Raw genomic sequence first — 27,310 nt, 5'->3', positions numbered from 1 at the left:
TATTATTGGCCCACATTATTCAAAGACGCACATAACTACGTAAGAAAATGTCAAGTCTGTCAAACTGCTGCCGGAAGACAAAAGAAACCATCCTTGCCACTGCAACCAGTTACCATCGAACAACCTTTCGATCAGTGGGGATTGGACATAATAGGTGAGATCGTTCCTCACTCTTCTAAACAACATAGATACATCCTCACAGCGACATATTACTTTACTAAATGGGTAGAAGCAGTTCCACTCAAGACGACTAATGTTGAAAATATTATTGAATTCATAGATCAGTTCATAATCACTAGGTTTGGATTGCCTTCCGCTTTAATGTTTGATAATGAATCATACTTTTATTGTAATGCAATGACTGAGTTTTCACTCAAAAGAGGTTTCAAACTTAAATACTCAGCCAATTATTATCCACAAGGGAATGGGTTAGTTGAATCCACAAATAAGAACTTAATTAGAATCATCAAGCAAACCATTGACAAAAATCATAAAATTGGCATAAGTATTTGATATATGCTTTATGGGTAGACCAAATAACACAGAAAGCATCTGTCGACACTTCTCCCTTTAATTTAGTTTATGGGAAAGAAACGCATCTGGCAATTCCCTCTTTATCCTTAGTTCAGTACATTGATGAAGTACCAACTTCTTCTTTACAACTTAGGCAGCTGGAATTAATTAAATTAGGAGAACAACGAGAAAAGGCTAAGATTACTCACACTTATCATCAAGAATTGGTGAAAGCCTCTTTTGATTCCAATATGGTATCCGTAAAAGATTTCCAGATAGGAGATTTAGTTTTAAAATGGGACAAGGCTCATGAAGAAAAGCGAAAACATACAAAATTTCAAAGAATGTGGCTTGGTCCTTTTCAAATTGTAGAAATCATAGGTCCATCGACCTTCATGTTACAAGATTTAGCAGGGAAGAGGGATTCTTTACCCGTTAATGGTCAAATTCTCAAGAAATATTTTCCATAGAAGATCAGTCTTCTATTTTTGTAGAATAATCGTTTTTCTTTTCATAATAAAACTAGTTGTGAATGGTTATGATAGGCATTTATGAAAAAGACACCAATTCTCTTTCAAATTTTGATATTTCGCTTGTATAAATAATAAATCTTTTGGAAAATTAATCTTTATTATTGAAAGATACAGTTAAAGGCTCGAGCTTAGATATGATACTAGTTTCAACTTCATAAAATTTGATGAAAACAACCTTTAGTGAGAAATTGTTTTATATCAGTGCAATGAAAAGTATCAATAACAAAATAAAGATTCTCTGTAGAACAACTATTTCCAAAAACTCTAGTATTGTCGTCCAGAGCTATCTTAAGGAAACAATGACTTCCTCGCTACTAAGGAAATCACAACTTTCAGAGGAACAATCCAAGGATACACTTTATCTTAAAGAGTGAGAGGTCTTATCACGACCCGGCTTATCATAATCACAGATATTATAACTTGCTAACTTTGCCAATATTGCATACCACAACAGGGAAAAGACTCAAGATTGTTGCAATCAAAAGGCAAGGGGTCTCATCACGAGCCAGCATGTTCAGCAAAGTTGTAAATCAATGAATGACTGTGTCATAAATTGGCCATCAAACCAAGACATTGCTATTTAAGAAAGTGTGGATATGGATTCTTCTTTGAGAATTGTGGGTTTCTTTAAGTAGGTTACAAGATCATTGCTGGGTAACAGGTAACCCTGTCGAGGCTATAAATGCCTGCTGGCAGCAGAGGCTCTACCTACGACAAATGAGCATATTTAAAACTGGTTTACAGAGAAGACTTTGTTTTGTCTTTACAAACCAAGTAATGACTGATGTAAATACAAGGATTGGCTTGAGGCAGGAAATAATCAAGGTTGAAAATAGTGGAAACAAAATTTCATTGACAGGTTAGAATATAACGTACTTTATCTTTCTATAATAAAGTTTAACTTTCTAGAAATTTTTTTGTTTTAGAAATTTTGAAAATCAAAAAGCAGCAGAGATAACTAGTTCTTCCAAGTGAATCGCCAATTGTTGTGGCCATCAACAACCCCCCTTTTTATTGAGTGTTATTCCTAATACTAAATAAGAGGGGACCCTTAGTTAAAAATCTAAAAAATTAAAATAGTGTTTAAATTTCCTTTTTGAATAAAATTACCATCATAAGCTTAGGAAACCTTCTTGAAAAATCCAAAAAAGCTAAGTTTTATGATAAGGTAAAATAAAATCTTTCCTTAGGAAATATCGCATCGCATAAGATAGCGGGATGCCACCTTACAAGCACAATTCCAACATTTGCGAGATCGCGATATGCGATAATGAACAAATATCGCATCGCATTCAGCATAACTTACATTAAAACACTTAAATTTGCCGATATGCGATAACGCCGATCGCAAGATCGCATCTCGCAGGAAACAGGTTAACAAAGATTGTCATGCATAACATTTCTGCGATTTGCGATATTGCGATATTGCGATTTCGCGATGCGGCGATAATACTATAATGCGATGTCACGAGCGATCGATTGTGCGATATTGCGATTTTGCGATGTTGCGATCTGCGATGTTGCGAAGCAAATCGCAAAATTGCTTCATCACAGATCTTTCGGGAACGTTATTCAAGAAAAGTATTTCCCCTAAGCTGACACCTAGTTATGCGCTTTAATGCTAATAAATGAGGTAGTTGCCAGTTTTAATGGATTATGGGTGCATGCTTATCACAAGAATCATTTCACGTAAGGTGGTATGCTTGATATGTCTGCGGCACTTAAAACGTTTCCCATCACCCTTCCCTGTCATTCATTTTTTCTTCACTTGTGAATTGCAGGAACGGAGGACAGAGGCCGATACAAAGAATTACATAGGTTGAAATGGGAAAGAAAGGAAAAGCCCCGAGCTCAGAAGAAAAGGAAATGGCACCCTTATATACAGACATGGCCTGTAACAGAGGCGGAAATAGCTACATGGGAAGGCATGTATAATCTGCTCGAAGAGGAGAATCCCAGAGTAATGGAAGTAGTTGCTAGTGTGGGCTCAAATGGTTCTTCTGAAGCGTCCCTTTCAGAGCTAGGCTGCTCATTCTTACACCGGATAGCAGCAAGGCCAAAAATCCTCCAATACACGGACATGGTCAAATGGATACTGGACAGTGCAGAAATAAAAAACAAAAAGTTTAAGACTCAAGGTCAAGAATTCATAGAAGTATTATTTTTACAAATTTTGAACTTTGTATATGTTGGAAGAAAAAAGCGCAAAAGGCGAAAAGTGCATCAAGGAAACCCGGATCGAGAAACAGAGGCAGTTTCCAATGTGCGATTGCTGAGAAATTTTTTTAAAAAAGGAAAGCTACTAGTTTCCCAGCCACCTGCAAGTCTTGAAAATTGCAAGAAAGTAAAAACTACAGGCATATTGGAAACAGAAAGCTCAAGAAAAGGCACAAGCAATCCAAGTGTTAACCAAGTTGAACTGGGATTATGACTGGGTATACTTGGTAAAACCACATAGCCAATGGATGACTGTTAAGTGTATCATCAATTCAGCCGAAAGGATGGTGCCAGTGCTCATCAATTCTATTTTCTCAGCTCAGCTCAAAGCGGAAGTCAGCCAGCCGACTCTGCTCAAATAGATGCTGCATGTGTGCGATTTCAAGGACCAAATACAGAAGTAGTTTAATATTAGATTTAATTTTAGCTTTAATTTTGTTTTATTTTCCTGAAAAGCGGACGATCATTTAAACTGCATCCTATATTTTTGTAATAATTTATTTTTAGAATTAGTTTAGTAGTATTTAAACCCTTCTCATGAATTTAGAGAGGGGTCCTGAAATTTATGAAAAACTTATCCCTAGAACATGCACTTCTGTACCCTCTGAGGAGGTTTTGATGAATGAAGGGAACAAAATTTATTAATGTTTGCATTTGATATTTGCTACTGATGTTGCACTTGTGTACTCTTAGTAGATATTTTATCAAGGAGAGATAAATCATGATCACTTGAAGCTCATGAGTAGGACTAGTTATAAATGGTATTTCTATCGCTTAACTATTTCTCCCTTGTGTTAGAGTGATTTCCAGTTCAGTTATTTATATATTAATGTATGAATGCCTGAGTTATCATTTGGCACTTTTGTACGGTGATAGCTATTTATTTATGGTTAGTGTATGAGTAGCTCATTATGCGATATGTTTTGCACAACTATTTCGTCTAACTTTTTATATGAAGTGGTTCATCTGTACTGAATTCTTTTCTTATAACAGCTGAATGATCTTTATTACCAGTTGTTGTTTGAAATCATTTTAGATCGCATAGAAGAAAGATCACACCCCGGGTTAGTGTAGATTTACATATTTATGTCATTAGAATAATAATTTCCTTATTATTAGATTAGAACTATTCCATCTAGAAACTGTTAGAAACAGAAATATTAGATCTTTCTCACACACACACAAATTGGGAAACCGGTCCCATTATCCCCAGTCAGACCCGCTATACCAAATGAAAAAGGAGTTGCCAACCAAGGTCTAGACCGAGTGGGTATCCCCCTTGTTGTAGACCCGATTTTCGGGGCTTCAACACCTTGGTCTGCACATTAGCATCAACATGTGAATCATCTTGAGACACATCATTCATGGAAACTTCCTTTCCATTTCTACCATCATCTCTTTCCACTTTCTTCAGCTTTTGTGGAAGCATTGTTGGATTCAGAGTCCAACACCTTTCAGCAAGATGCCCTTGCTTATGGCAGTACGTGCAACACATTTGCATCCTCTTGACAACATGATTCATGAGTGCCAGTATTGCAATAAGAATGCTGCAAATTTTGGGCTTCCAACTTTACTTTTATCAACCCAGTAGTTCGTAAGATGGCCTACTTCTGGAAGAGATCTGTTGCACAGGAACTGACAGTCAACCAAGAAAACCAAGCAACCAATGAAATGAGTACATTTAGGAAAGAAATTTTTTTGCATTAAAATGGTCTAGACTATGACCTAAGAAAGGAAATGCTAAGAAATGTTGTAGGAAAGGAAACGATGAAAGAGGACTACTACAAATCAAGAAGTGAGCATGATAAAGAAGATTTGAAGCAAAGCAAAACTGGACTATTAACCTACTACAGAGCTACAAACACTAGAAGTCCTATGAATAAGGAAAATCTGTGTTTTTGGGGCGACAAGAGGGTCCTTGCCCGAAATCATGGTTCCAGAGGGAGGAAGAGAGGCCAAGTAACTATTGCTAGCCTTTTGAATCTTTTTTGATCACTACTTAACCTGCTACAGAAAGCACAAATGAAAGAAAACTACTAAATCATAAAAAGCAACCTATTCTTACCCATAAAAGATATACATCTAACAGCAAATTAATCTACAAACTAATGTAGCATAAAAATATAAGTAAAGAGAAGCTCAGCTAATTGGATTCGGCCCTAACCCAAGATCTTCAGCCTTCTGAGGTAACTTAGTGCTAGCTCAAAAAGGATTCCATCTTCATTATCAAAAATAAGCAAGATTACATGAAATTGTCACAAGAAAATAAGCTCGAAATTTGAGCAGAGTTTACACAAGCAAAGCAAATCCCACCCTAGTGAGGCCCTAGGCCTCTCTACTTATACATTTGAAGCTATCAACAGCTTTCTTAAGATAAGGGAGGCTTGGCTCCCAAAACTCAAGATAACTCTCAATCATCTTCCACTTGCTCGGTTGCCTTCTAGTGCATGATTTGGTTGTTAGTACTCCGAGCTGAATTAAGGGGAATTCAAAGTGAGGAGTAATAAATGAGGGGGATTCCCTCCTATAAGTCCTCTCCTCTGTCTATTTCAAGTTATTTCTGTAGTTAGGCCACTAGATCCTTGACTTTGAAATCGAAATCTATCAATAATCTGCATTAAATAGATGTTAGACCACATGGCATAATGACTAACTCAACTCACCCTATAAGCATTAATATAATCAGAAAATCATACAATAAGCTAATAGAATGGTTGATTTGACTAGGATAGGAGGTAAAATTAGCGCATATAATTACCCATTTATGAGGCTCATCATCACCCCCTACTGAAGGTGTTGTTCATCCTCTGAGCAACCCAGTCAATCACCTCATCTTTTATGGTCCTGGTGGCCTCCCTAACATCCCAAGCTTCTGATGTGGTTTGTTCATGTTCCCCATAAAATCTTGTTCTTTTGTCTATGTCCTTCCACTACTCCTTCTCTTCTTCTTCTCTTCTACCTTCCAGCATGCCTAATAGGAGTGGAGGACTCAGTTTGAGGCCAATCTAGTTGACCTTCAGCCTTTGCATGGAGTGCTTGTACATTGGCACTCTTTTCAATGCCTCCCTCAGCCTCATTGGGGAATGGTATTCTCTGATCTGCAAGTGTTACACAAAAATATCGTCACCATGATTATTTGCAGTCAGTATGGGTCTATCATCACTTGTACTGTCCTCCTAAGCAGGTCTCAGACCTCAGCTCTTCAAATCAAGCTTTGGAAATGAGAGAAAGACATTAAAAATCAATGTAACTCTGGTTCCGCACTTTCTCTCATAGTCACCTGCGGTTCCGCACCTTCTGTATACAAAAGCTGCGTACTTGCCCACTCTGTCCCTAACGGTGTAGGTGCGAACCCCTGTGAAAGTCAAAAGGCGCAAGTTTTATCTTAAAAAACTCACTTTGGGTTAATTCTAGAGGTTTCTAGAAGGAATTTTGACGTGTATTGTTCGCTCTGAGGTGGTTCAAGCATCCCAAAAGAGAAGAAGCTAATCCCTTGATGAGAGGAGCTATCCCTTTGAAGGAGGGTTTTATCCCTTTGAAGGAGGACCTAGTAACCTCCCTCCATTGCACTATAAATACAGACATTGGGCTGGTTGCTCGAGAGGTTAAAAGCTGAACATTTTTTAGGGTAAATGCTGGTGAAATCAAGACTTCCTAGTTAAGCCTAAAGAGGAGAGATCACATACCTTTTTGGTTTCATTGGGGAGTGAGTGAAACTTTTTAAGGTAGAGGAGACTTCTTGCTGGACCCTGGGAGGAGCTTGTACAGCGTCAAGGCAAAGGTTGTAAGGTTCTTCTTCTTTTGAATTAATACAATCAAACTCATTTTTCTCAACAAGTATCTTATGTTATTTGTTTCATGGACTCCTTGACTTTCATGTTAAATATGTTTTATGCAATTGGCTTTTTAGGTGCTATTTAATTTGTTTTCCTTGTTTGTGTTTGCAGATTCGCGAAGAGGAGCTCATTTGGATCAAAGGAGCGAAGGCATCCACAAGCTAGCGTTGGACCTAAGGTAGGCCCTAAAAACACTTGTTTGCTATTGTTTATTAAAGCATATTTAGAGAAAGATAGTGTCTGGTTGGTTTGCTTGTCATTAGGTCTTCTTTAGATTCTAGGAAGGTCTATCTTGTCTGCAAGATCGACTTATTCCGTGTGACAAAATGGCGACTCCACTGGGGAATTGATTGTTTTCCTTGTTTATACTTTGACCTGAGAAACTCTATTTTTGTTTCTGTTTTTGGCTTGATGATTGTGGGATTGGGTGGATTTAGTTAATTTTGAGTTAGTTTTTATTTTTCATAGTTTTGGGAGAAGTACGCACCCTCTGAGTTAAGCACAGTGCGTACATGTACGTGCTTTTGCTTTGTGCACAGAGTGTGAACGCACCTGTGTAAACAGGCTGCCTGCGTACCCTGTCAAAATTTTGAGAAATTTTAAAATTTTCGCTTTTTTATCAGTTTAGAATTTGTTTATAGGTTTTAGCCATTACCCAGACCTGTGTGTACCCTGTCAAAAACTTTCCTAGGTTTAATTTGACTAGTGTTAGGGTTTTAGGTGAAATTCCTAAGAGCTTTGCTTGTTCGGTTTGTTTTTCATTTTGGTTGTGTAGTGGCTCTAAGCTTAGAAGCTATAGGGACTTCAGATCACCTTAGTGTCTACCAGCCTTCTTATGAGTCTGACCATGTATGAAATCTCCCCTTGTTTGAGGAATCCGCTTTGATTTTTCTCTTTACAAAACTTCGAAAAGCTTGTGTTTGAGAGTTTGGATTTTCATTTTCAAAAAGAAAACGAAATTGGTTGTTCTTGACTGATTTGTGATTCTGCATAAATTAGTCCTTATCTTGCATCTAGCTGAGTAAAACATCCTTAAAAAAGACTTTTAGTAGGCTTTGACTTCAAATAGGTTTTTATAATTTGTAGATCTCAAAGTTAGTCATTTTCATTAGTTTTGAGTGTTTTGCAAAAAATATATTAAAAAAAATATCTTTTGGAAAAGTTTGTTTTTTGTAGTGATTAAGTGCTTTGAAATGAAAAAGGGAAATTTTTTTGAAATAATTAGTTGTCTCGTTTTGAGTTCTTTGGAAAGGAAAAGCTCTTCTTTTAATTTGTTTAATTGAGAAAGATTTGTGTTTCTAAAGTATTTGCATTCTCAAACTCTTTCTTAGTTTAGAAATTCATCGAAGAGAAAAAGATTTTTTAGATCATCTTAGGTGTATTTTTAGTGATTTTGAGTCGAGTCTTCATACCACAAGTTTCATCTCCGTACCTTTGGACTTAAACAAAAACCACTAAAATTAATGTTTAAAGTAAAATTCACCTAGTAACATTTTTATTTCTAGGGCTTTGATACACCAACTTAGCTTAGGCTAGTGTCTTGGAGTAGGAGAGTAATTAACTCTCCAAGACAGTAAAAACAAACAAGTAGTTGTATCTTGTGGTAGGGAAGAAATCCAATTGTTGCATTTATGCTCTGGGAAAGCTCCTCTTAAAGGAGAAGCATGAGATCGTGTCCGAACCAGTGTGGGAATCAATCCTTCCTCATTGGGAATGACGCCAGATATTCACGTATTAAAAACGGTAAACCTCAGATTAACCATTGTCGAGGAGCCTGGGGTCACTTGTTGGTAAACCTTGGATTATGTCAAGGATCCTTCAAGGGGATTGAGCTTGCTACTCTGCCCTTGCGTGCGTATCGGATCGTAGACTGTTCCCCTAGGTGTACTTGTCTCAGTTGGTAACCTTAGTGGACATATTCTTTAGGACTCTTCCTGAGGTGACAGTGGTGGGAAGATCCCACTGTACCTGGAGCAGACGTCGGCTAGACTCACTTGGATTTTGTGGGGGGTTCACTTCACTCGAGATGGTTAAGTGGAGGAACTTGTGTTAGTATATTCATTAAGCAGGTTGCCAGGGTAACTGTTCCAACCGCCATTTCTGTGCTGAACTTTGCGATGTTGGATTTCATCACCAACTAGTGTTTTCGGTCCAGAAAGTTACTGTTTGTGTGTGTTTGATCTCCTAGATTCTTTAGGCGTGTGATTCAATTTGGTTCTTTAGAGACCTTAGGTGCTTTTTATTGAGATTTTACTTTGTTTGCGTGTGAAGTAGTTAAAAGTCTTTAACTGTGGCTGAATTACCAAGACAGTCCCGTAGACTTCGGGGCCAACCTCCTGAGGAAGTACCAAGCCAACTTGAAGGCCTAAAAGTCCTCGTAACTCCTAGAGACAGTAGAGTTGGGTCACCGGAAGAAGGAGAATCTTCTTTGGTAGTACATCCTGATTTTCAAATGCCAGTGGTAGGATATAATCCACAGTCAGTGTCTGTCTCTAAAATCGCTAGTATCTTTTCATCTACTAGTGATATAGGTGAAGAACCCGAAATATCCGAGCCTGAAAGTGAATTTGCTTCTACTCCGACATCGGGGTTTGTTTCTCCAACTTTTAGTGGTCCTGGTTCACCTAGGGTAGCAAGAGTAATCACTCAAGATCTTCCTTCTAGACTTATTTCTATTGAAGAACTTGCCCCGGAAGAAGAAGAAGTAGGCATCCCTATCCCTGAAAATCAACCTGTCATTGAACTAAGGGAGCGTGAATCAATTTTTTACAGTCCACCTAGGAGTAGTTCTTGGTATCTTTCTTTAACTAATTATTTAGAAAACTCAGGGTTAAGTTTTTCACCACCTCGTGCTCCTTATCACTCAACACCTAGAGGTTTTTATACTCTCGTAAATATGTCAGGACAGTCGTCCATGTTTACTCAATCGCCCGAATCTTTTTTGTACGACGGTCTATCTATTCCCTCTGGGTATTAGTCTCTTTCTGGTACTTTCTTGGGAGCATCTCCTCAACCCATTGAGCAAGGGTTATTAACTGGAAGCAATGGTACAAAGCCGTTGAGCGTAGAAGACATTCATATGATGTCAGGTTCTATTCCCAATCCTCAACCTCAAGGTGGCCAGTTACCGCCTGGGGGGCAGCCTCAATTAACACTTGGGGGGCAACCTCAAGGTACACAATTTGCATCTGGGGGGCAACCTCAAGGACAGTACATACCTATGGGGCAGTACGTTCCTCAAAGTAAACCCTAGACTCAATATGTACCCCAAGGTCATCCCCAGTATCAATTTATACCTCAAGGTCAAACCCTGTATCAGTATGTGCCTCAAGGGTATCAACCCCAAGGTCAATACTCGAACCAAGGTTTCCAACCACCCCAAGGTCCAACGTATGTTCAAGGAATGGGAAATGTACCTTTCAATTATCAATCCTACCCTCAACTCGGTTATGTTCCTCAGTATTCTCAACCTGTTATGGGTCAGTACCCCAGAATGAATATAGTGTGGGATCCATCGCAAACCCAACAGGTGTTGCAACCAAGTGTACAGTTGTCATCTCAAACTGGACAACCCCTAGTTTCTGGTACACCCCAGAAACCAGTCCAGTCTAACATTCAAATTTCTGTACCTTCGGTAGTTTCTCAGCCTGGGCCCAGTACACCTCATACTCCGCCTCAAACGACTGCTAAAACTGCCGCTACATCTGTTCAATCTACCCCACCTACTTTTGGAGTATCGACAGCTCCGGTTTCTACTGTTCATGTATCTACTCCTCAGACATCTTTACCACCGTCTGGATCTATGATTCAAACTTCGGTTCAAATGCCTGTAGGACAACCTGGTTTAAGTACGGTTGTCACAAGTCAACCACAATTCACTTATCAACTGTACCAGGGACAGTACCAATTCGGTCCTATTGTCCAGCAGCCAGTTTATCAGTATCAACCGTATCCTGGGTACACTTATCAACAACCTCAACAACCCTAGTATGATCCAGTTAATCCTGGTTTTCTGGGAGAATACAGTATCCCGAATGCGATTCATATTCCTAGTTATCCTGGATATCGTCCTCCTGGGGCTGGTCTCATGACCCAGAGTTTTAGGGATCCTAATCTGCAGTTACCGTTTATTGCAGCTTTGGACTTGCCTAACTTGTCGCGCCTAACGAACGATCCCATTAATTATCTTCCATTTTGGCTGCCAATGCCGAATAAGTTGCCCAGTGACATTCCCAAGTTCGAAGGTAAATCAGGAGAGGACCTGTCGAACCATGTGATGACTTACCACCTGTGGTGTGCGTCTAACTCCATCACAGATGATTCAATCTGTCTTAGACTTTTCCAGCGCACTCTAATTGGTCTCACGGCCAAGTGGTACATTGAGTTACCGCGAGGCACTTTTTATAATTTTAGTCAGTTAGCTACCTCGTTTGTAACTCATTTTTAGTTGCCAGTCCGATATGACAATGGGACGAAATTGTTAACTTCGCTAAAACAATCGACATCCACGTACATTTCAAATCATATTCATGAGTGGAGACGTCGACGTCGTTTAGTGAAGGTATTTATTCCGGATCCGATCTTGGCTGAGTGGTTTGTAAAATCTTTGTTGCAAAAGATCATTGAAGATGTTGCTAAAGCTGGAGTGGTTACTGAGGAACAAGTCATTGATCAAGCACAATACCTTGACTTGGTCTATACTCAGTCAGGTATGTTACATGAAAAAATCCCTGATCTTCCCAAGCAAAATCAAATCGCTGCAGCTCCTTCAGGATCTCATGCCACTGATGGTATGATTGGCACGATTAACACTAAAAGTAAGAAGAAGTCTTCCAAGAATTCTTCCCCTATCATAACCTTGCCTGATTCCCCAACAAGAGATTCTTCTGCAGAGATTTTCGCCGATATTCACGTTGTAGAATCATCTACAGCCAAATCAAAATCCGGTGGGAAGAAGAAAGGAAAGAAGAAGAAAAAAACGGACAAAAGTTCAAAGGAGAAACCTGAAAAGGCGGAATCCAATGACGAAAAGCGCAAACCTCGTTATCCTTGTCTCATTTGTGACGATGAACATTTTACAAGAGACTGCCCTCATCATGCAGAGGTTGCGAAGATTGTCAAGGGTTCCCAAACTCCTGCTGTTTTGAAGGATCCTTTTCCGACTCAAGACAGTAAGATGATAGGTTCATCCTCGGGTGCCAATGAAGAACCCATACTGATGATGTCCCATGTTAGGATTGCGACTCGATCGCAACATTATGGTAGTAAGAGTCTTGTTGATGGTAAAGAAGCAGAATCTTCCCATTCTAATCCATCAACCTCAGCTCCCGGTTCCGATCCACTACAGATCGAGAAACCTAATCCAGACTTGGTAATCAAACCGCCCACCAAGGGTATACTTCGAAAGTTAGCTTTCAATCCACATGCGAGAGTGGCTCAGAATTATAAGTCACATGGAATAAGTCAATCTTGAGGATTTAGCTGTTTCACCCTCAGCAATGTCGGCTTTGGAAGTGCTGCAATCATGCCCAGCACAACGTAAATTACTTTTGTCGGCTATAGGAGTTGTTGATGTTCAGGACCCAAACCTAATAATTTTCGATCTAGAAAATAGTACACCACGTTTTCCTCATCAAATGGCTTTCCAGATTCTAGTGATAGTCAAAAACAGGCCTATTCATCGACTGTAATTGATGAGGCAGCCTCAACGTGTATTATGTCGATACAGTGTTGGAGATCGCTTGGTTATCCTTCACTAAATCAATCCCCGACGATTCTAAAGGCCTTTGATGGCCGTGGGTTTCATCCTTTTGGCATTCTACAGGATTTACCTATAGGGGTTGAAGGAAAAACCGTTAGTCTAGATGTGTAGGTGGTTGATGCCCCTCTAGACTACAACCTTCTCTTGGGTCAAAGTTGGTCTTACGCTATGACAGCGGTCGTTTCATCGGTCTTTCGAGTAATAAAGTTTCCACACAATGGGAAGATCGTAACAATAGACCAGCTGGCTTACTTTTCATCCAACCCAGCCTCTTCGGAGAGTATTCAGCATGTTGGTAAAACGACTATCCCATATAACGATGTTGGAGTAGGATTAGTTAAAGATGCCAGTTTACTGGGAACTTTTCCTTTTCCTCCAATCAACACATCATCTTCATTTGCAACCATTCATATGATTACATCAGACACCATTATTTATGATGATCCTTGGATCGTCCCTTCTGAATCTGAGATAGACTCATTTGGCAATTCCATGCCTTTGAGTCCATATGAAATTGCCTATGAAGCCATGCAGTCTTTTGCCAACCCGTGTTCAACCAAAAATGACTTAATGAATGTGGTCTGTGAGGAATCAATTTTCATATCAACCTCAGATTTAACTACGTTTTCTGAACTTGTTCACTCTGATGAGCAAATTCGTGAAATCCTATGTGTAGATGATTTACCATGGGAAGGTCTCCATCACAGATCTTCGTTTTTACCTGAGGATGATCATTTTGAAAATGATTTGTCATCAATTTTTACAACCGAATATGTCAAGGAACCTCAGAATCCAATGAAACATCCCGATTCAGAGTTAAATTTGGGAAACATCTCTCAAACTTTTCCTATTGACATTTCGGTTAAGCCGGGAATTGTTGAGAACATTCATATAGGTGCCTCGTGTACAGATTACGAAATTCAAATATATAAGGCCCTATTTCAAGAATTCCGAGACGTGTTTGCCTGGTCCTATGAGTAAATTCCAGGAATTGATCCTGCGATTGTTGTTCATGAGATCAAGACTTACCCGGATGCTAAACCCATCCAACAACATTTGCATCAGATTCACCCACGAAAAGCTGCTGCAATTAAAGCAGAAGTTAAAAAACTGTTGAAAGCAGGTTTCATTTATCCAATCCCGTTAACGAATTGGGTATCGAATATTGTTCCGGTTAACAAAAAGTAGGGAACAATAAGAATATGCATCGACTATAGGGACATTAATCGAGCCTGTCCAAAGGACAATTACCCAACCCCCTATATCGATCAAATCATTGATGATTGTGCCGGCAGTGAAATATTCTCCTTTATGGACTGTTTTTCCGGATACAATCAAATCAAAATTCTACCTGTCGATCAACCAAAAATGGCTTTCTTTTGTCCATGGGGGACATTTTCTTATTACAAATTACCTTTTGGGGTTAAGAATTTCGGAACAACTTTTCAAAGGGCGATGTCTTATGTGTTTCATGACATCAAACACATTGTGCAACCATATCTCAATGATTTGCCTTCTCATTCATTACATCGAGCTAATCAACCCCTCCATTTACGAGTAATATTTATGAGGTGTAGGCATTATCGTATTCGGTTGAACTCACACAAATGTGTCTTCTGTATAGAAACAGGTCGATTGCTGGGATTTGTAGTTTCGAAAGCTGGCATTCGTGTTGATCCCTCGAAGGTCGAAGCTATCATCAAATTGCTCCTCCTTCGAGTTTCGCCAACTCCAAAGTTTGCAGGGGAAAGAAAATTTTTTACGACGATTCATTCCTAACTATGCTAAGGTTACAAAGGGTTTTACTCGGTTCTTGAAGCAAAACACTCCATTCTATTGGGATGAGATATCTCAGAAATATTTTGATGCACTCAAACACGCGTTGACCCATGCACCATTGTTGCATACTCCCAACTACAACCAGGATTACTTCTTGTATCTCGCCGCCTCTCATTCCACCATTGGAATGGTCTCAGTTCAGGAATATGAATCAGGAACTCAACATGTGATATATTACCTTAGTTGAACATTAAATCCAACTGAGCTAAAATACTCACATGTGGAGAAATTGGCATTGGCAGTCGTCCAAGTTGTCCAACGTTTTCGTCACTACATTCTACGACATAAAACTACGGTAATTTTGGATTGCAACCCTATGATCTACATTTTGACCAAGCAATTGCTAGGGGGAAAGTACTCTAAATGGATCGTTATCCTGCAAGAGTTCGACTTGGAATTTGAGAAATCTAAGTCTAAGAAATCTTTAGTTTTTGTGGAGTTAATGTGTGACTTCCCGCGTGATGACACGGAAACTGTGGCGGAGGAGCCCATTGCGGACGAATCCTTGTTTCTAATCAGCACTTTAGATCTGTGGTATGGGGATATCATCGTTTATCTCTAGACCCAATCCTTTCGGCCAGAAATTTCAAAGTCAGAACGTCGGAAAATTTGATTCCAGTCCCAACAATTCAGGATTATTGGAGATACTCTTTATCGCCGTGGGGAGGACTCTATTTTTTGACGTTGCTTAACTCACGAGGAAGCTGAAAGGGTTCTAAATGACTGCCACTCTGGAGCGTGTGGCGGTCATATGTCTGGGTATGCCACAGCCCAAAAGATATTGCGCGCTGGTTACTTCTGGCCGTCTTTATTTAAAGATTGTATTACGGCGGTCCGAAAATGCCACAACTGCCAGATTTTTGATCGTAAGATGCGTGCTCCACCTGCTCCTCTCCACCCTATAATTGCAGTTGGTCCTTTTGCCAAATAGGGTATCGATTTTATTACATGTAACCCTCACTCGGCCGGGGGGCATGCGTATATCATCCTTGCGGTAGATTATTTTACTAAGTGGGCTGAGGCGATGCCTACATTCGAGGTAGAAAGAAAGACAACTGCAATTTTCATGTTCAATCATATAATTGCTAGGTTTGGTGTCCCATAAGCGATAATCACTGATCATGGGCGTCATTTTCGAAACGTTATGATGACCGAACTTACAGGCTAGCTTGGTTTACGTCACGATAGTTCAACCCCTTATTATCCACAAGCGAATGGTCTGGTTGAGTCCATCAACAAAGTTTTAGTTATCATGATCCGACGAATCATTGGGATTCATTGGTCGAATTGGCACAACATGCTATTTTCAGCGCTTTGGGCGTACCGAACTTCAGTAAAAACATCAACAGGGTTCACTCCTTTCCAACTAGTCTATGGTTTGGAAGCCGTGTTACCCATTGAATGCGAAATCCCGTCACTGCAAATGGCCATCGAGTTACTTCCAGCCACTTCCGAAGAGGAAAAGTGTTTGTTATACTTGGCTCAATTAGATGAGAATCGACGTGATGCTGCATTGGCGATCGAGACTCACGCAATACAGATGAAAGCTCAGTATGATCGAAATGTGACCACTCGAAATTTTTCGGAAGGGGATCTAGTCTTAGTTTATGATCAAGCTAATGATAAATTAGGCGCTGGAAAATTCGTTCCTATGTGGCATGGTCCCTATGTTGTCAAGCGAAAGCTAGCCAAAGGGGCTTATGAATTGGTGGAATTTGATGGGGACTCTTTGGGTAAACCCAGAAATGGCCTTTACTTGAAGAGGTATTATGCTTAAAAGAATGGGTATGGAGATTTTTAGTTAGGATAGTTTTTCTTTCTAGCTGGTGTGTTTTAGTTTAAAGAGTGTGCTTAGCTTAGAGACTATTTTTTCGTCATTATTCTTGCTTATCTTGGTTTTACTCTTGATATTGCAGATGTTGATGCCTCTCCAAACATACATTGGTTTCACTAATGGTGCTTGTCGTAATAAACGGAACATCTCTTCCGCAGCTTGGGTTATCTATTCGCCCTCTGATGAGTTAGTATCTATGCATGGGGTAAGCCTCGGTCAAACAACAAACAACATTGCTGAGTACAGTGCAGTGATTGAGTTATTGTCTGAATCTATTTCATTTGGGATTCGTAGTTTGATAGTGTGGTTGGATTCTGAACTCGTTGTATTACAACTTAATAGAATGTATGCCATTAGAAATCCAGTGTTATTAAGATTATTTTTGAGACTGCATCTCTTGGAACATGAATTTGATTACATTGAATATCAGCATATTCTGAGATCTTTAAATACATTAGTAGATGCAATTGCTTCTCGAATGTTAAATAGACATTTGCAATAATCATACATGTAAATTTAAAATCATTCCATAACATGATCAACAAGATAAGCCGGTAATAGTGATATATATATATATATATATATATATATATATATATATATATATATATATATATATATAGGAGTGTGTCAAAAAATACATCGTCCTCAATCATAGGTTGAAAAACACCTTATGATCGGCAAAAATGATAAGTAAAAACAAAAATGTCACATGTGCCCACAATAGGCAATCATCTTATCACTGGTGATGATCTCTATAAGAAACCACTACATGGGCCACCTTGCAAAGGAACCTCCTAAAAGGTCCCGAGACTCCAATCACATAGCGCTGAAGTCGACGAGGAATGTCGTCTATAGTGGTCTCAGGAATATCTCCTGTCAAGTGCTCAAGATGACCCTCCAACTCGGCCAAAACCTCTGTTGATTCGTCCTGTGGAGCTGGCGCGGGTGCAACTGGTTGCCTCCTCTCGAAAGGCCGGAGAGCGGCTGGTCGCTGTGGACCCACATCTGCATTTTAAAATTTTTCCTATCAGTTTTGAGATGATGGAAAAAATATATATATATATATATATATATATATATATATATATATATATATATATATATATATATATATATATATATATATATAATAGGAAAAATGTTGAAAAGGATTTTACCTGACTCGTCCCACTGCTCTCTTGGTGGAAGAACCATGTCTGGGTCACCACGAAAATCTATCCCAGCGTAAAGGAAATCCTGAATGGAAAAGACCTGGTTTTCCAACCATTGGAAATACTCAGGTTTGAAGCGAGCAACCTCTGTCCTCTCGTCCGGGTGATGGGCCATGACTGCGACCCATCGCATCAGTTTGGGCTCTCGAGGAAGCCTAGCTCCAACAGTAAGGTGCTGTGGGATCAGCATAGGAACCCTCTCCAGGCCAAAACTCACGACCAAAGCCCCATAACCAAAGGTCTTTAGTCATCCGTTCTTGGCCCTGGTCAGTTGGCCTTTCACATTGGCCAACACGGCATCGCACCAGTTGAAGATGGCGCCTCGAAAGCAATCAACTGCCATACGCATCTGGGATCCGGTGGCAATATGTAATGCAGCAGCTCCGAAAAGTCTGGTGACAGTGAATGCAATCACCAAGAGCTCAGGACGGGATATCATCGTTATGTCTATCCCTTTGTCTCTAGCTTGGCTGTTGCAGTACTCTAGCCAGAGGCTATCGACAGACTAGCCACCTGGCCTAGTCCCATGCAGAGTCAAGTCTTCACCTCTCTTAGGCAAACTAGTCAAGAAATAAATGTCCGCCGGCTCGATTTCGAGCTAGTGGCCGCCAATCAAGAAGCATTGGTCCTATATGATCCATCTGTCAACCAGCCACTGTAAGAAATCCACCTGAGCCCTCATGCCAGGAATGGCCGAGAATTTGTACAGTCCACACGCCCTCAAAGCATCAAGTGAAGGCTGATGATTCCATGCGGCAGCATCCATGTCCTCGTGCTCTCGTTCACGCCAATCTAGCATGATGTACTCTCTGCATCAAGTATAAATATTAATTAAATTGCTAGAAAATATTTTGATTGGTCCATTTTTGAGAATTTTTGGGTTCAAAACCCTTGCGGCGGGGTACGCACCCTCCAGGTTAGACACAGTGCGTGGGACCACACTTTGTCTACACGGAAGGTGCGGACCCCGAGCTTTTTCCCAATGGAGAAAAGGTCGGGGTCCGCGGGTCTGCAATGGTAAACCTGCGGGCCCCCGCACGCAGGTTTTGCGCCTAAAAACCCTCCCAAAAGTGAAAATAAAGGACTAAAACAAAAAATTAAACGGTTAAAAATGAAGAGTAGGATGATGTGGATTACCTGGAGAAGACGGTGCTCGATTCCGTCGGTTGGATTTTCCGTAATCTTCACGGGAAGTTTTCTAAGCAAAAGCACTATTTTCGCACCCAAACTCAAACGGTAAAAATAATTTGACAAAGGCCCTTTCTATAAGTTTTTTGAGTAAATAAATCGCAAATTTGTTTATGTTTCACTTTGAAAAGGTATTTTGTGACGTTTTATCGATTTCAAGCAGGTATGAGTAATGTTTGTGTTTTTGTGCAGAATAAAGGATTATTCAGGCGAAATCTATCATTTTGAACAGAAAAACATGTAGAGTCATCTTTAAGCTCTTTTCTGACTCCTAAAACATGAAAAGATTGCCGAGTGTTTCTTTTAAACTCGTTAAAATAGAATTAAAAGACGGTCCACTTACCGCTCTTTTCCGACCGTAAAAACATGAAAAGATTGCCGGATTTTTGTCGTTTCAAATTCGATATTGGTTATAAAACAACATGTCATTGATCACTTTTTTACTTTTTCAGGTCAAAGGCAGTAATGACAAAAAGTACTCCTTGGTCGTAAAAGATCAAGCGGTTCTCTCAAGTATTATTTTATACTTTTTCGGGCTTGGGAGGCACAAATTTACGAAAAAGGTCAACCCTGGAGTCTTCTTAAGTTTTTCGGACTCTCTGAAATTGAAAAATGCAGAGTTTCTCCTATACTGGACTCGTTAAAATTTCACAGTAAAGGACCTGTTCAATTACAAACAAGAACGAACCACTCCTTCTTAGGGTTCGAATTCAAACTAAGTTGGACTCATCCGAAGGATGAGCTTATAATCAAGCAAATGATATCCTCCTCAAGCTTGTCAAAAATAAAGAGGTACTTGCCAGAAATGGTGGGGGAAAAGAGAGAAAAATGAGCCTGTTTGTCATACTTTGTAACCACTCTTGAACATGACACTTTTATTCACCTGGGTTTGGAAATCCTTTGCCTAACAGTTGATCAAACCACATTGAAAGTCTTCTACCGGTTTTTGGGTATTAACTTTGGGTCAATTATCACCAAACCATCTGTCGTGTCATTATGTGTTCAAGAGGTCACTGCCAATAAGCCATTCATCTTCAAAATATCTGTCATCCATCTTGACCATCCCTGAGTCAGTTCTTGCAACTAAATTTCTTCAACTTGATCTATGATTTCATGTTGTGGGCTTGCCTACGACGGATCGCTTTCTATCAACATCAGCTCATTATCTAGAAAGATGATTTAGGAATCGTCAGTACCATGAGATCTGCATGCATCAATGGTAGGTTTCTCGCCTTTGACGATAGTTTACATCATTGACTTTCGATCAAAGGATTTCGTGACATGCTCAACATCAACACATTTATTCGCATCTCATGGATTGTACTGGGTACTTTGAGAGCCATTGACATCACTGGTGGTTTCTCTCACACTTGTTAACAGTTTACATCATTGACTGGTAATCATGTGGTTTCTACCATGTTCGACATCAACACATTCCTTCGCATGGATAGAATCGTACCGTTTCGGGAAGTAGAAATGAAGACCCTGGATCTAGTTTCCACAATCCAGGCTGCGAGGAATTTTGTATTCATTATATAATGGACTATTCATAAACATATGGTTGCACCCATACTGTGTCCACATGAGTCTATACTTGTGATGTTTTACAAGATCATTCCTGTATCAGAAAAGTAGTTAGTTTCTAGACAGTTTTTATCTGAGTATGGGAATGCCTACCTCAGCGATGATATGATCTCATATATATATCTTGCATTGAATGTTTTTATAGGTTCTGACCAGGTTCTCCACAAGATGATCCTTGAAATGATAAAGTACTTCACTCTTCCTAAATGATAAGAAATCCTCATCTACTACAGACTTCGCACTTTAGGGGGCAATCTGTTACAAAAAAATATCGCCACCATGATTATTTGCAGTCAGTATGGGTCTATCATCACTTGTACTGTCCTCCTAAGCAAGTCTCAGACCTCAGCTCTTCAAATCAAGATTTGGAAATGAGAGAAAGACATTAAAAATCAATGTAACTCTGGTTCCGCACTTTCTCTCATATTCACCTGCGGTCCTGCACCTTCTGCGTACAAAAGCTGCGTACTTGCCCGCTCTGTCCCTAACGGTGTAGGTGCGGACCCCTGTGAAAGTCAAAAGGCGCAAGTTTATCTTAAAAAACTCACTTTGGGTTAATTCTAGAGGTTTGTAAAAGGAATTTTGATGTGGATTGTTCGCTTTGAGGTGGTTCATGCATCCCAAAAGAGAAGGAGCTAATCCCTTGATGAGAGGAGCTATCCCTTTGAAGGAGGGCTTTATCCCTTTGACGGAGGACCTAGTAACCTCCCTCCATTGCACTATAAATACAGGCATTGGGCTGGTTGCTGGAGAGGTTAGAAGCTGAACATTTTTGAGGGTAAATGCTGGTGAAATCAAGACTTCCTAGTTAAGCCTAAAGAGGAGAGATCACATACATTTTTGGTTTCATTGGGGAGTGAGTGAAACTTGTCAAAGTAGAGGAGACTTCTTGCTGGACCCTGGGAGGAGCTTGTACAACGTCAATGCAAAGGTTGTAAGGTTCTTCTTCTTTTGAATTAATACAATCAAACTCATTTTCTCAACAAGTATCTTATGTTATTTGTTCATGGACTCCTTGACTTTCATGTTAAATATGTTTTATGCAATTTTCTTTTCAGGTGCTAATTAATTTGTTTTCCTTGTTTGTGTTTGTAGATTCGCGAAGAGGAGCTCATTTGGATCAAAGGAGTGAAGGCATCCACAAGCTAGCGTTGGACCTAAGGTAGGCCCTAAAAACACTTGTTTGCTATTGTTTATTAAAGCATATTTAGAGAAAGATAGTGTCTGGTTGGTTTGCTTGTCATTAGGTCTTCTTTAGATTCTAGGAAGGTCTATCTTGTCCACAAGATCGACTTATTCCATGCGACAGAAAGTTGTGGGGTAAAGTGTTACATCTTCTCATGCATGCATGCACACAGTCAACCCCAAGTAGCCTTTTCATATCTTCAAAGTCTTCAATGGCTTGTGCCTGATTGGCTAGATATTTAGGGGCAATCTGAGGGTCATTAGCAAGCAGGTTGTGTGTGTTGATGAGTGCCATAGGATCTGATGGCTCAGCTCTTATCATTAATGGTTCATTTTTCTCTTTTATTAAAAATCTTTTCATTTTTGTTGCCCTCAATTCTTCATGGTTCATCCATGAGGCCATGGCCATTAATTGTAGATCCCCTAGCTCGGCATTGGGGTCCCACACATTCATGTCTATGAGAGCCATATTGTGTAGGTAGAACTCTACCATCTTTGCTTTATCCTTTGAGGTGCTTTGGTCACATAGATCCATGAACTGCATGTAGTCTTGGAAAGGTATTATGCCTCTTTGTGTCAAAGTTTTTATTTGGAATTGAAGCCATTGATCCTTCAGATAGAGGCCATAAGATTTGGCTGGTGTTCTACATTGTAATGCTTCCATGAATAAGTTGGCCATGTATGCCAAAAGAGTCTCTTTCTCTTGTAGCTGCCTCCTTAGTATTTCATTCTCATTCTCAAGGTGGCTTCTTATAATGGCTCCTCTGTCTCTGAGAGCATTCAATTCCCTACCCATTTCCCAAAGTTTGTTTTCCATGTGGCCAATATCCTCAACTCCTTTGGACTTGGCTATCTACATCCACCTATGTGTTCTCACTCTCTCCTCCAATTCGAAAAACAGTGGAATTGCAAATTACTGTGGGATTATCTTGCCTCCCTCAAGTAGATTGTAATAGGAGGAAAGACTAGGCTGGGGGTAAGGTTCTTGTAGCTCTTGTGCTTCCTCTTTCACCCCTCGATGTCCTCCTATCCTTTCCTCAAGATTTTGGGTCTCCTGTAGTTTGGACAGTGTCTCCTGTAGGACTGTTTTAGCCTCCTGTAGGTATGCTTTGGGGTCCTATATAATTGACTTCCGCTTCCATGTAGAAGATATTAGAGTCCCCCTTTCATAGGTTATGGGTGTCTTGGAAGGAGATTCTTTCACCTTGATAGATGGTGAATCTTCAATGGTAATGGGAGTCTTTGAGGAGGGCTGTGGTTTACCTGTTTTAATTCTTGTGCTCTTCCTTGCCTTGAAATACATGGAGGTCTTTATTTTCCTCTTCGGCTTTGGCTTGATTGGTGTACTGAGGGTAGTGAGGGCAACTGCTACTTCCCTTTCCAAATTTTGAGGGGACTCTTCTCCTTGCTCTACCTTCTCTGCCTCTTTTTCTCCTTCTTCTGTCTCTTTTTTTATCTCCTCAACTTTTCCCTCCTCTGTTTCTTTTCCTTCCTCCTTCCTTTCTTGCTCTACTATGTCACCATTGGCTTCATCATCTCCTCCTTGCTATTATTCCTCCTCACTGCCAGTAGGATTGACATCATAGTTTAATGCCTTTATGTCATCCTCATCTGTCATATTTCGGAAAACTTCCCATGTTATAGGGAGTGTAAAGGTATGGAGGGCTTCCTCTACTAGGATTTTGATTAAGCCATGGTGAGGTAACTTCCTTGAATTTCTTGCTTGTACCTTGGTGCTGGAGTCAATGAAGGACTGAAGGAGAAAGTAAGGGATACTGAGATTTTGAGGTGCTGGGGCATCCATGCCATATCTCATGTCATGTAGAATTCTAAAATGATATCCATACACAATGTTGTTCCTCCCCTCACAAGAAATGTATTTGATTATTTGGTAGCTAACCTCATCCCAAGGATATGGTAAACTAGCCCTCCTAATTCCATTTTTTTATTCAACATGTGTTTCATTATCTTGGAAAACATTCTTCTTGGCAGCCTCACCAATTGGTTTCTCATCTTTACTCCAAGGTAGCCCAAGAGGAAGGGTAGTGACCCTACTGATGAATTCAGGGGTTATTTCAATGGAGAGGCATCTAATGGTTACATTAGCATGAGTTCTTATGTGAGGCAACAAAGAGAGAGAAAATTCTTGGGCAATTTCGTCATCAAACCCTCTAAATTTATTAAAGAAATTCATCCAGTTTTCCCTTGTGAATATCTCCACCACTAGAGGATGTGCATGGAGCCTAGTGGAGTTAGTGGGCTCCTTTATCATAAACCCTCCTGTCATACTGCCTGTACTTTTTTGGAAAACCAAATATGGAGGTGGAGACAAAAGAATTTTGAGTGAAATAAAAGAACAGAGGGGACTGTGTTTTTTTTTTTAGAAAAATAGGAATTCTTTTTATGTATTTATACCCTCCTAAAGACTTATTTCATCCTCAAATTGAGACCACTTCTTTCTGTTGGGTGTGGAGCCTGATTATCTTCTATATTCAAAGGTTTCAGCCAAATGTATGCCCCAAGAAGATTGTACACCCCTCCACACGGGGGGGGGGTATGAGGGCCAGCGCTCCACCGGCGGGGTTCAGGGGCAGCGTCCCCGAAGCTAAAAATAGATGTAAAATTGCCTTGTAAAAGTCTAGTAATTTCTAGTCAATTTGGGTCGTTAATTAGGTGGATGATCTAACAGTAGAATTTATGTTTAGTTTAGGGTTTTTTGCCCTAGAAGGCAACCCCTCAATATATACGAGGGAATTGTATTGCATCTATGTATCTCTGTATTCTGAGTGAGAAAGAGAGAGGAGATTGATAGTGAAGAGGGTGTTACAGTGGATCTGTTGTAGGTTGTATCACTTCATTTTGCTGGATAATAGAATAAAAGAAGTACTGGCTATTCCTCCATGGACATAGCCCAAACTGGATGAACCACATATATCTGTGTCTCTCTTGTTTTATGCGTTTTCTATGTTTATATTTCCGCAATATTTTATGTGTTCCATTGCTCTATAATATATAATTTTCTAACAACTGGTATCAAAGCCGAAGCTCTATTTGGCTAATAAACTCACTGGAGATAAGGGTTCCTAGTTTGAGTGGGAGTAATGCCGAAAGATGGTAGGTTTAGGGTCGAAAAATTCAATGGCCAAAACTATCAGCTATGGAAGATGCAAATGGAAGATTATGTGTATCAGAGAGATTTTTACCTACCATTGAGCAAAAGGACAAAGAAGTCGGCAAGTATGACAAACACAGAATGGGATATTCTCGACAAAAAGGCACTTGGAACAGTATGGCTGTGCCTACCGGCGTCGGTAGCATTTAATATTTCAAAGGAAATGACAATAGAGGGTTTAATGTCGGCATTAGCCAAACTATATGAAAAACCCTCGACCTCAAATAAGGTATTTATTATGAAGCATTTACTTAATATGAAGATGTCAGAAGGCGGATCTGTTGCAGACCATCTAAATTATTTTAATACAGTTACAAGTCAGTTAAGTTCTGTAGGGGTAAATATGATGATGAAGTTAGGGCTGTATTATTTTTGTGCTCATTGCCAGAAAATTGGAATGGTTTAGTTATGGCCATTAGTAACTCTGTCTCTGGATCTAGTGCTCTAAATTTTGATGATGTTGTCGGTGCAATCCTCAGCGAGGAAATGCGACGGAAAATCTCTAGTGAGACATCAGGTAATGCTTTGACTGCAAAGACTAGGGGAATAAAAATGGAAAGAGGAAAGAGCTCTAGATATCACAATAATTCAAGAAAAGGCATATCCCAATCCAGATTGGCGATAGTGTGCTGGAATGCGGGAAGAAATGACATTTGAAGAAAGTTTGCAAGTCTCGGAAGGGAAAAGAAGGAGACACGTAGCAAGAAAACAATCATGAAGCGAATGTAACAGGTGATGTGTTGCAAGATTCTTTGATTCTTTATTGATGCCTGGGTGGTAGATTCAGGGGCCTCATTCCATGCCACACCTGATAGGAAACATTTTCATGATTATGTTCAAGGAGATTTTTGATAGGTTCGATTGGGTGATGATAAACCCTGTAAAATCGTTGGAATGGGTACAGTTTTCATAAAGCATCAGAATAGAAATCAATGGATATTGGAGGTAATGCATGTTCCAGATCTGAAGAAAAATCTGATTTCAACAGGGCAGTTGGGAGGTGAAGGTTGCGTAACTACTTTCACAGATAAAACCTCGAAGGTCACTAAAGGATCTCTGGTAATAGCGAAAGAAGAAAAGGTTGGTACATTGTACTTATGCAATGGTATTTCTAATTCTGTTAATGCTTTAACCTCTATAGGAGAAGATACAGCATTGTGGAATCATAGGCTCAGGCACATGAGTGAGAAGGGGATGCAAATTCTTCACTCAAGAAATTTGTTGCCAGGTTTGAAGCATGTTGATTTAGAATTCTCTGAGAATTGTGTTTATGGAAAACAGAAGGGAGTTAGATTCCTTAGAATTGGGAAAGAAAATAAGAGTGAAAAATTAGAGCTTATGCATACAGATGTATGGGGACCTGCTCAAGTATCATCTCTTGGTGGCTCTCATTATTATGTTACTTTTATTGATGATGCAACCAAAAAAACCTGGATTTATTGTATTTGAAATAAATCTGATGTATTTGATGATGATGATGATGACGGTGGTGGTGGTTAACGTCCACTGAGACCAAATTGGTCTATCGGACCTATAATTTCTTAATTTCTGATTGTCTGGCTCCTCGTCTTTCTTGGTGAGATTGGTGATGCAGCTTTCTTTTTCTTCTCTATGGTCTTCCAACTTTCTTTATCTTGCATCTCCTTCATATCTTCTAGTTCTTGGGACATTGGTGTCTTAGCTTCGCGATCTATTCTGTTCGTCCTTTTCGAGATAGTCGGAGAAAAATTTTGGTCTAGGAGATCTGCTTTGCTATTAAATGAAGATTTATTTTGTGAGTTATTCAAAACCTCATAACTATTGATGCTTGAGGGGTTGTTGAGTTCACTCTTTTGTCGTTGAGCGGGGCTTTCCCCCCGCTTGTCTTGAGAGTTGTTTCTATCTTGCCCGATTTCTTGTAATTTAGAGTTTTCTCGAGAGTATTCTTCTTGGATGACAGTGTAGTGTTCTTTTTGTGCTCCTTCCCACCATGCAGATCTGTGGTGATTTTTTCTAGCAGAATTTTTTGGGAGGATTTTGGGCAATTTTTGGCTAGGTGGCCTGTCTCAAAGCAGGATCGACATCTGAAGAGGACACTTTCGTAATCGAGTTTCTGGTTCCACACATAGTCTTTACTTGTTAGGTGTATTTCAGCTGGGAATCCGATGTTGAAGTCCATTTCCACACAGATGCGTGCATACATGGTTCTGGCATATTCCTCTGTTTCTGGGCACCTGCAGTAAAATTTCCCAATTGCATTTCCAATGGCTTCTAGCGAAGAGAAATTCCAGAGATGCAAGGGTAGGTTTGGCAATCTCACCCAAACTGGTGCTGAGGTTATGACTATTGTTGAGGGATCGAATGATGGGTTCCATGGCCTCATAAATAGCCCTGATTTATCCCAAAACCAAGGGCCAGAATCTAGAATACATTGTCTGCTTTCACGGTTTTCAAA

Source organism: Pinus tabuliformis, chromosome 4_1 (assembly GCF_031772625.1).
Source record: "Pinus tabuliformis cultivar Carrire ecotype Pingquan chromosome 4_1, CPIR1, whole genome shotgun sequence".
NCBI lineage: Eukaryota > Viridiplantae > Streptophyta > Pinopsida > Pinales > Pinaceae > Pinus > Pinus tabuliformis.
Note: the sequence above shows the minus strand (reverse complement) of the source record.